Raw genomic sequence first — 11,169 nt, 5'->3', positions numbered from 1 at the left:
TAATAAATTCTGAAGTGTATATAATTAGAGCCAGGAATAAAAGAAGAGAAAAATGTAGGTGAGGTAATATTTGAAAACATAATAGCTGAGAATTTCCCAGAACTGGAGAGGAATTTTCATGCATAAAAGATTCAGAAAGCACAGTGCATCACGAGCAAGGTAAAGTGAACAACTATATCTTCACACCTCCTACTGAAAGTATGTTACACCAAAGAGATCTGAAATCAGCCAGAGAAAATGGGCAGATCTTCTGCAAAGGAGGAACAATTAAAATGTTAACAAGAACCTTAATTTCATGATACAATCCAGGAAAAGGGAAATCTATTTTAGAAGTATTGAAATAAAATAATTGTCAGTCTAGAGTTGTGTACTCATCAAACTAACCTTTAAGAATGGGAGATTTTACACCGTTTACAAATAAAGATTTATTTATTTAAGAGAGGGAGTGGGGTGGGAGGGGGAGGGGGAGAGAGAGAACTCCAAGCAGACTCTGCTCTGAGCAAGCAGAGCTGGGGTGGGGCTCGATCTCACAACCCTGAAATCACACCCTGAGCTGAAATCGAGAGTTCGATGCTCAGCCAACTGAGCCACCAGGTGCCCTGACCACAGTTACAAATAAAAACCAGGAGCTGACAACCAAAAGACCCGCATCAAACAAATTCTTTTAATTTGTATTATTAAAACATTCAAACTTGCATAGTTAGAATAGTATAATGAATGTCCACGTCCATCTCAGCCTGGTTCAACAATGATTAACACACACTATTCTTATTTCATTCATCCCTCCCCGTTTTTTCTGAAGTATTTCAAGCTATTTTCAAGCATCATGCAGTTTGATCTTTAAATATTTCAGTATATACCTCTAATAGATAAAGACATTAAAAAAGTAATTTCAATAACTTTATCACATCTAAAAAATTTAACTCAAATTCTTTTTTTTCTAATGTTTCTTATTTTACGGAGGGGCAAAGGGAGAGAGAATCTCGGGCAGACTCCACACCCAGCTCGAAGCCCAATGTGGGGCTCAATCTCACAACCCTGAGATCATGACATGAGCCAAATTCAAGAATCCAACACTTAACTGAGCCACCCAGGCACCCCTAACTAAAATTCTTAATACTAATACTCAGTCCAAGTTCAATTTTCTCAGTTTTGTAAAAATGCCTTTTTATAGTTGATTTGATTCATAATCCAAACAAGGTCCACACATTTTTTATGGTTGATAAAATCTCTTAAAATTCTCACCGTGTAACATTGCCTCTTTTATTTTTTTAATGCCATTCACTTGTTTATGTAACTGGGTGATCTGTCCTCTAGAATCTCTTATGTTCTAAGTTTGGTTGATTTTATCCTTGTGGTATCACTTAATGTGTTTTCTTACTCTCTGTATCTCTTATAAACTGGGGATTCACATTCAGTTGTTCTCAGCTAGAATTCATTATAAGTTTCACTATGTAAGGGGTGCCTGGGTGGCTCAGTTGGCTAAACATCTGCCCTTGGCTTGGGTCATGATCCTGGGGTCCTGGGCTTATGTCATGATCTCAGCGTCCTGCTCCCTGCTCAGTGGAGAGTCTGCTTCTCCTTCTCCCCCTGCTCATGCTCACTCTTTCTCAAATAAAATCTTTTAAAAAAAGTTTCACTATGTATTTCCTCTAGTATCACATCAGGTGGCATATAACTTAGGTTTTCCACTTCTAATTATGCTAAGATGGTCCACCCCTTTCCTTCCACCCAGTGGTTTCTTCAACCACTGATTATTACTTCCTACATTCATTATGCGTTAACAGTTATAAAATGATGATTTTTTAAAAAAGATTATTTATTTATTTATTTATTTGACAGAGAGAGAGTTAGCGAGAGCAGGAAACACAAGCAGGGGGAGTGGGAGAGGGAGAAGCAGGCTTCCCGCCGAGCAGGAAGCCTGATGCAGGGCTCCGATCCCAGGATCCCAGGACCCTAGGATCATGAACTGAGCCGAAGGCAGACGCTTAACGGCTGAACAACCCAGGCGCCCCTAAAATGATGATTTTTAAAGCATTTCTTTTGCATTTCTATCTGTAAATATTCTACAAATGGTAACTTTTCTTAATCATTTATTGGATATCTTTACAAAGGCAAGGTAAATGATAGGTTAATTATTAAAATAACTTCTAAATGATGTACTTCTTGCAGATTTTTTTTTGTTTTTGTTTATTTTGTTTCAATTCAATTAACGTATAGTGTATTATTAGTTTCAGAGATAGAGTTCAGTGATTCATCAGTTGTATATAACATCTGGTGCTCATTATCATTACATGACGTGCCCTCCTTAATGCCCATCACCCAGTTACCCCATCACCCCACCTCCCCTCCAGCAACCCTCAGTTTGTTTCCTGTGATTAAGAGTCTCTTATGGTTTGTCTCCCTCTGTTTTTATCTTATTTTATTTTTCCTTCCCTTTCCCTATGATCCTCATTTTGTTTCTTAAATTCCACATATGAGTGAGATAATATGATAATTGTCTTTCTCTGATTGGCTTATTTCGCTTAGCATAATAACCTCCAATTCCATCCACATGGATGGAATGATAAGTATTCATCTTTTCTGATGGCTGAGTAATATTCCATTGTACGTATGAACCACATCTTCTTTATCCGTTCATCTGTCGATGGACATCTCGGCTCTTTCCATAGTTTGGCTATTGTGGACATTGCTGCTATAAACATTGGGGTGCAGGTGCCCCTTTGGATCACTACATCTGTATTTTTGGGGTAAATACCTAGTAGTGCAATTGCTAGGTTGTAGGGTAGCTCTATTTTTAACGTCTTGAGGAACCTCCATACTGTTTTCCAGAGTGGCTGCACCAGCTTGCATTCCCACCAACAGTGTAGGAGGGTTCCCCTTTCTGTGCATCCCCGCCAACATCTGTGAGATCCTGACTTGTTAATTTTAGCCATTCTGACTGGTGTGAGGAGGTATCTCATTGAGGTTTTGATATGGATTTCCCTGAGGATGAGTGATGTTGAGCACTTTTTCATGTGTCTGTTGGCCATTTGGGTGTCTTCTTTGGAAAAATGTCTGTTCATGTCTTCTGCCCATTTCCTGACTGGATCATTTGTTCTTTGGGTGTTGAGTTTGATAAGTTCTTTATAGATCTTGGGTCCTAGCCCTTTATCTGATATGTCATTTCTTGCAGGTATTTTTGATGTCAGTGCCCATCATGGTTTTTCAAAAGTTGTAAAAGGCCCAGGGCAATTTCCACTTTTTTTAGTCTTACAGCACATCAAAATAAATACAAAAGGAAGATTCTAAAAATTGGGATATATTTGAAATGATTATACTGAAAGATGAACTCTGTTAACACCAAATAAATATACAGTAACTGTATGTATAATGTACTTTGGAGGTATCAAGAAAGGTGTGAATTTGAGCCTTCATGCAATTGAGGCTGAGGCTAAATGGGCCTCACTGATATTATCTAAAACTCTTTATCGATCTACCTTCATATGTATTTAAAATAATAATAATAACAAGACTGTGCATACTACACTTGAACTTGCATCCCTCCCACCTCCACTTGATAGTTGGGTTTTAAGAAGGGAATAAGGATGTAAGTTTTTAAATTTTAATAGGACTTAAAAAAGATTATCTTTTAATGTGTTTCTGCCAGTTTACATTCTCACCGCAGTATTTCAAAACACGCTTTCCAACATCTGGCCCAGATTTGTTATTATTAATTTTATAAATATTTGTCAATCTGATGGAAGGGAGAATTTATTACTATTTTAATTAGCTATCTTTAGATATACATGAAGTGGAGCTTCTTTTTTTTTTTTAAAGATTTTATTTATTTATTTGAGACAGAATGAGAGAGAGAGAGAGAGAGAGCACGTGAAAGGGGGGAGGGTCAGAGGGAGAAGCAGGCTCCCCGCCGAGCAGGGAGCCCGATGCGGGACTCCAGGATCATGACCTGAGCCGAAGGCAGTCGCTTAACCAACGGAGCCACCCAGGCGCCCGGAGGTGGAGCTTCTTTTAGGACGTTTATTGTCTGGTTTTTTCCTACTTCTGTGGATTGCCTACATATATTACTGGTTCATTTTTTTTTTTTTTTCTGCTGGTTCTCTTTTCTTAGGGATAATAATGATAATGCGGAGCTTTGTCAACCAATGGTGATTCCGAGGGTCAGGCATTTTAAAGCACTTTGCATATTCATTCAATCCTTACAGCAGCCCTGCAGTGTTACTCATGAGCCCAACAAACTGAAATAATTGAAAACAGTCTCTCTGTGTACCTTGCTTCTTGGTGTTTAGTAGTTCTTTTATTAAAATATAGATTTGTTTCATTCATTCACTCAAGAATAGCTATTGTGTGTGCCTACTACTCGCCGGATGTAATGTGATGAATAATGAACTATGATCCCTGCCCTCTGGGGAGCATTGGAGGGAAAACAGTAAAAAAAAAAAAAAAAAAAAAAATCTTTGTTAATCTAACAGGGAAATTTCCGACTCAAAATTTGTATTGAGAAATAATTCTGAAGTCACCGGTATAAATTGGGTTTCCTGGGAACTGTAAAGAGGGACACACAAGAAGTGAACCTAATTGATTTGAACAAAACAGGAGTCCTAACTCAAGGCTTAAGGAAAATCCTAACACTGATAATATGGTTGTTTGACTCACTGAATGAATAAATCCTTAGTGCTTTAACCTATGGATTGTAGGTGAGTTTCCCATGATGGGTGGTGTACGCTGGAGGCGAGGTGATGAAATTCAGTAAAGGAACCTGACAGGGAGAGAAGAGGGTCTCCCGTGCCAAAGCTAAGAACAGAGCTGGAGGCTTCATGGGCAGGAAAAAGCGTCTCGGCCAGTCAGAATCTCATCTTCCCATTTCTCTCCAGAATCCTGGGTTTCCCGAAGCTGCCAAGTTTCCCCTGGGAAGAAGCACCACGGAGGTGGGGAGCGCGCTGGAGAGGGAGCCGGCGAGCTGGCCCCCCGAAGCCCCGGGAGCGCGATGCGGCCCCCGCCCCCGGCACGCGGGACCCCGGCTCCCGGGTCCCCGCCCCCCGCCCCCGGCCGTGCGCGGTGCGGAGGGGGCCCCGCTGCGCCCGCCTCGCTAGGATCGCGCTCCCTCCGGCGCCGGCGCGGGCTCGTCCGGGCGCTCGCGTTCAGCTTGCGGCCGCCGGCTCCCCCGTGCGGGGCCAAGCCCCGGAGAAGCGAGCGGGAGAGACGGGCAGGCGCGGCGCGCAGGCCGACGCGCTGGGGGCCCGTCCTCGGGGTCGCAGCCCTTCCCGGAGCGGCGGGCACGGCGGCGTCCCGGGCGCGCAGGCGGGGAGGCCGCCAGGTGCGCGCACAGCTCCGCTCGGCCTGCCGGGCGCCGGGAAGGGACCTGGAAACAGCTGACGGGGGGACGGCCGGGGGGACGGAGCCGGCACGAGGCCGGAGGAAGCCGGTGTCGCGGATCACGGCCGGCCCGAGCGCGGGGTGAAGAGCCGGAGCGCGCCGGGGAGGCGCCCGACGAGGTGGCCGAGTGGTTAAGGCGATGGACTGCTAATCCATTGTGCTCTGCACGCGTGGGTTCGAATCCCACCCTCGTCGAGAGGTTTTCCTCGCCCTGCACGCGGGGTGGCTCGGGGGGGCCGCCTGCGTTCATCCCGGTGCCCCCCTCACCGGCTCGAGTGGCTGGCAGCGGCCGGGCTTCCCCCGCGGCACAAGCAGCCGGTCGTCACAGTGGGTCATTTGTCTTTACTCCCGACCTTCTTGAGGGCGGGAGAGAGATTCACAGCCACCCGGGACTCCCCGGGTCTCCGAAGAAGCTCTGGATAGTTAACTGGAGGGCATAGAAAAACAGTGCCTCACTTAAGTGATAAAGTCATCACAGAGATAGGTAAATGACTTGCTTATACTGTACTTGGCACGATATTTTCAGCCGGATTTTAACTGTACTGCAATTTTCAACATGTTTGCTAATTTAGTGTCCCCTCGCCCCCAACATGTAATTTTGAATGTGTTTATCTGTAAAACTGTAACATGTTTTTAGAAATGAGTTTGCTGCGTCCCAGCATATATGCATTTGAAATATTTAGACATAGTGCCAAATTGCCCACCAAAGGAATTTTATTAGTCTACACTCCCAACCAACAATGATTGAAGTCCTTGTCCCCTCACCCTCCCCAGGATGGTATGTTGTCAACTTTCAGTTGTCTGTTCATTTAGTAGGTGAAAGTGATATTACAGTACAATTTAACTTCCATTTCACTTATTACGTCAGAATACCTCTTACATTTATAAAAAAAAATAGAATTGTTTTTGTTTTAATTCATCTGAATTTTATTTATTTATTTATTTATTTATTTATTTATTTATTTGAGCTGAGAGCAGTATTTGAAGTATGATCTCTGGGCTGCGTCAAGTGCTTGTTGTGAATGAAGAATTCTGGGCCTCACTCTTGATCTATTAAATTATGATCTCCGGGACTGTGCTTTCGAATCTGTGATTTAATAAAGCATTCAGATGTTTCTTCTGTTGACCTTAAAGCCTTGTACCTGGCTTAGGTGTCTACATGTTACATCTCACCACCCAGAATTCTATTTCTGTAAATGTTCAGCCCAGGAAAGCTGCTCCTATCTTCAGTCTTTCCAGCCACATCTCTCCTATTTTGTTCAGATTTTAAAAGCTGTTTCCATATCCTCAGATGATTGGCCACCATTAATTCATTCACTCTACTCTGGACACACCTCTACATAGCTGATTGCATCCTCAAATCCTGAGTTAGGTCTCTTCTCTGGAAAAGACATTTTCCCAGGATGTGTCTGTAAGTTCTTTGAGGGAATTATCAAAGAAAAATTGCACCAGATGGAGTTAAACAGGCTTAAGTGAAGACTATTGCAATAGAAGACAGAGATTGAACTCAACTTGGAATACAACTGGGGCAGCTAGGTTCTTAACAGCCAGTGGGCAGGGAAAGAGAGTCACTGGATGGAAAATTGCTAAAAAACAAAAAAACAAACACACAAAAAAACTTGATTAAATATTTAGTGGAGTAGAAGGAACTTGATTTGATATCAAGGGTAGGGGTTTCCCACCTAAACTGGTTTAGCAGGATTCTTGCCCAAACTGGACTCCATAGGATTCTTTCTTAACCTGGGCTTGACAGGCCGAGGATGGAGCGAGCCTCTTTCAGAAGAAGGCTCAGAAGAACCTCACTTGTTTGGTCAAGGAGGGAGTCCTTGTCAACACCCCTAGAGGTTCCCTCAGCTTCCTAAAGGCACAGGAGAGCCAAGGAACCTGTGAGGAACCAGCAGAAGTATCCACGTGCCCTCCCAGCCTCTCTTGTGTGTCTGGCCGGTTCTGGCTCCCTGTGGCACCTGCTCCGGGGCCTTCTCCCCAGGCCTGGGTCACTCGGGCGCAGACACCCCTCCACCCAAGGCCTTTTCCATTACCTTAATTTAGAGGATTGGAATAAAGTCTGAATTCGTGGATTTGAGCTAAGACAAGTGGGTCCGCGATGCTGGATATGATCACAATGATTACGTCATTAAATTCTCTTTCAATATTCAAGAAGTATTTCTTCCTTCTGTTCCTGTCACTCATAAAGTTCCAGGAGGGCAGCTGGAAGTCTGGGGTCTATTTGTGCTATTGAGTTTGTTTTGGTGAGGACGTCGGTGCTGCATGGCTGAGAGACCACGGGCTGGAGGTGGTGCTGGTTCGGAGAAGGACTGCAGGTACAGTCTTCCCAGACGGGGAAGGCCTTCGGGCCATTTCGCAAGAGAGAGGACACTTTGGGGGAGGTCTCATCACACTAGCATCCACAAGGTGGAAAGAAGGCAGGACCACACCTGCTGCGGCAACAGCCGGAGCGGAAGAGGTTATTTCCCTTTGCAGTTAGCACAGACCACGTGAGTGGAGGTACCCTCAAGCACCCCGGTGGGAACCAAAAGAGTGTTCTCATAAACTTAGTAGCCTTCATTTGTTATATAATTTCTGTGTAACCAATGGTAATTCATAATAGGAGCTGATAAATATTTGTAGTCTAACGAATTACTGGAATTGAGGAGAGTAGGACTTGACTTTGTTATGAGAACATTAAAATGTTGAAATAAAAAGGAATCTGAAAATAGGTCACTGGATTTAAAGGTTGCCCCTTGTGACATAGAAGAGATTCACCTGTACAAAACACAGATACCTGTCTTTTCCTTTTTTTTTTTAATACCTATCTCTTCCTAATTTAGCTCCTGTCTTGTTGGAAGGAAATCTTTCCTTCCTGTGGCTTGTTTTTCTCTTCATTCTAAAGGTAAAATGAGTGTACGGACTTTCTAGGTTTGGTCTTTACGTCCAACTCTATCCTGTCTACACAGTGAGAACAATGCTCCTCGAGCAGACTTTTTGTCCCTGAGTCTCAGCCAGGGTGGTTCAGTTGTAACGTTTGTTGGTGTGAGGACGCCCCACCCTGCGCTGCCTGTGTCGGACTGGGGTGCCAGTCAGGGAGCATCCTGCCGCCTCCAGGCTGCCCTCCAGGAACTTGAGGTAGGTGGTGGGAATGAGGAGGAGGCAGAGGGTGGATGAGTGTTCTAGTTGCGAGAGTGAGAAATTCCCTGGGTGTGGGGCTTGGCGTCTCTGCCTCTGTGCAGGGCACAGACCGAGAGCTCCAGGGGACAGCTTTGTACTTGGAGATGTTGAAGGTGCTGGGTGCCCCAGGAAGGTGAACTTTGGAAAATGGAATTTAATTCCCTGGTTCTTCTGTTTGATTCTAGTTGGGAAGTTGAATACTGCTGTGTGTTCGGATGCCATCCCACGAACTATAAAGTAATAAGAGGTGGCATCGAGCCGGATCAAACCCATCTTGAGGATTCCAAGTCCAGACACCTCTCCATAGTCGTGGTTAAGTATCTCCTCGGAGTAAATGCAGTAGCTCCAACCCAGAGGTGGGTCAGGCTTCCATGGGACCAAGCTGATAGTGAAATCTGACGCTGTGTTGTTGCTGAAGAGGTGATGAGCAAAATATAACTCAAGGCAGTTGGGGCACTCTCCACCCCGCTTCTGTTGCTATCCAGATTTTGTGAGGTCTGCAGCCTACACAACTTAGCCAGTCCTGTTTTAGAAAAAGAATAGACGTTATCAACACAAAATTAGATACAGCCACTCCAAGGTGTCTATGATGTATCTGAGGATAAGCTGCCGTAGAAAGAGGCAGCAGTCTTTTTTTTTTTTTTTTTCAAGGTATGGAAAAAAATTTATTTAGCTTTGTGAGCCTTTACTTTCACAATAATACATATCCTTGGCACTGTAAGACCCTATTAAAGTTTCATAAATTGCCTTAATAAGGTAATTATTTAGGTTGATTTTATGAAACTTTAAGACATTTAAGTTTGAGAAAGTTAGTGGTTTTCAGGATTTGCACAGATGATGACAATCAAAATAGTAAAATAAAGAATAAGACTTTCTTAACACCCCTAATAACACAGTAAGCTGCAATTTCTAATCAAACATCTATTCCTAGGTTATATTCATTTTGATGAAAGAGGCAGCAGTCTTAACTAATTTCCATTATAATATAATTTGGCACTTTTACAAAACATGTTTCATACAGGGCTACCCTCTCCAGGGTCTCACAAAGAGCGTGTGCAAGTGAGGGGTCATGATAAATACTTCTCTGAGGGGCTGTTTGGCAATATCTTTCAAAATAATCTCCCTCAACAATTTTTTCCTTAAGCACAAAAAAATTAAAAATACTTGTTTAAGAATGTTCATTGCAACATTTTGCAATATCAGAAATTTGACAATGTGCCCATCCACTTAACAGAAATAACAGCTGCTACTAAAAACACTGGGACAGAGGTAGGTACCCACATGTTGGCTTGGCAGTTTTGGGAGAGGATTTACTTTAAAACAAACAAAACCCAGCAATTTCTCAATTGTAATATAGCATGATGTAATTTTTATAAATCTTAATTTGTGAGTTTATATATTCATTTTAAAATAGATTTGAGGAATATACACCGAACTCGGTATGAATTTTTCTGAGAAATGGAGTTGGGGGATAAAGGAGTTTTTCATTTTTTTGCCATGTTCACCTTTGTGATACAATTTTTCTTCTGTTTACAGGTGCTATCACTTTTGATACTAAAAGTGACAATCTACCAAGAAATCAACACCCTTCCATAGAGCATTTAGAAGTCCTGTTTGCTCCATGTTGGCCGTGATCGTAGCGCACAGAAAACGGGATAGAAGGTGGATCCGTGCCTGCAACGGAGGAGCCGTCGGCGAGGGGAAGACCACGCAAGGTAAGTGCGGCGCGTTCACAGCGGCCAGGAACCTGGAGGCTCCTCTGAAGATCCGTGACGAGGGCACAGAAGCCAACATTTTATATACAATCTCACTGGGTTTAGGGACTCACCCAAGACCATTCACAGAACCCAAGGGTAACAACTTTTAATTTAGAGATTTCCAAAAGAAATGTCCTGACTCTTCAAAGCCTCTTGAATCGGAGATGCCAAAGCGTGAGTCATCAGGAGGGACGAAGCGGAAGGGAAGCGAGAACCGGGAGAGGGAGCCACGCAGCCGTTCAGCAAACTCCCCTCGGGGGTGTATCATCCGCCGAGGCTGTTGGCCAGGCCGGGCCGGCTGGGTGCGGAGGAGGAGGAGGAACCGGGGCGGGCACCGTGGTGCCGCCGGTGCTCCCGGGGCCCCCGGACCTGGCGCCGCGCCTTCTCCAGCCCCGCCGTTGCGCGCACCTGCCGACGCCGTGGCCGCGGAGCGCGCGGCCCGAGGGAGCACGCGGCGGGCGGGACGTCCCCGCGCTCGGGGAGCGCGCACGGTGGCTCCGGCGTCGGCTCAGGGCGGAGCCGCCGCCGCCGCCGGGGGAAGCGCCCTCTCTGTGGGTCGCGCTGCTTCCGCACCCGTAAAATGGAGAGATGACACCGGATGTCACAGTGCCTTCTCAAGCCTGGCTTGCGGCGCCCGGGGAGGGAGGCGGGGTGCAGCCCGCAAATTCGCGGCCGTGGCGTGCGCCGCAGGGGTGCCCTCGCACCCGCGTCCGACTGCCAAGAAAACCCGGAGCCGCGGAGCCGGTGGAACGCCCCGCGGACGGCGGCGGCGCCCGCTTTCCCGAGCGCTCGCTCCGGGGCGCAGCCGCCCGCGGCCACGACCACCGAGAGCTCGCACCGCCCGGAGTCCTAGAGCGGACCGGAAGTGCGC

General features: G+C 45.4%; 1 non-coding gene across 1 annotated transcript; it reads left to right on the top strand.

The window, feature by feature from the left end:
- Positions 1-5,489: 5,489 nt before the first annotated feature.
- On the top strand, positions 5,490-5,571 carry TRNAS-GCU. Its single transcript has one exon. It is a non-coding gene; the product is annotated as a tRNA-Ser (tRNA).
- The last annotated feature ends 5,598 nt before the right edge of the window (positions 5,572-11,169 follow it).

This window comes from Phoca vitulina, unplaced genomic scaffold (genome assembly GCF_004348235.1).
Source record: "Phoca vitulina isolate PV1807 unplaced genomic scaffold, GSC_HSeal_1.0 scaffold123, whole genome shotgun sequence".
In the NCBI taxonomy this organism is placed as follows: domain Eukaryota; kingdom Metazoa; phylum Chordata; class Mammalia; order Carnivora; family Phocidae; genus Phoca; species Phoca vitulina.
The sequence above is the reverse complement of the archived record's forward strand: the minus strand, read 5'-3'. Positions and strand labels throughout refer to the sequence as shown.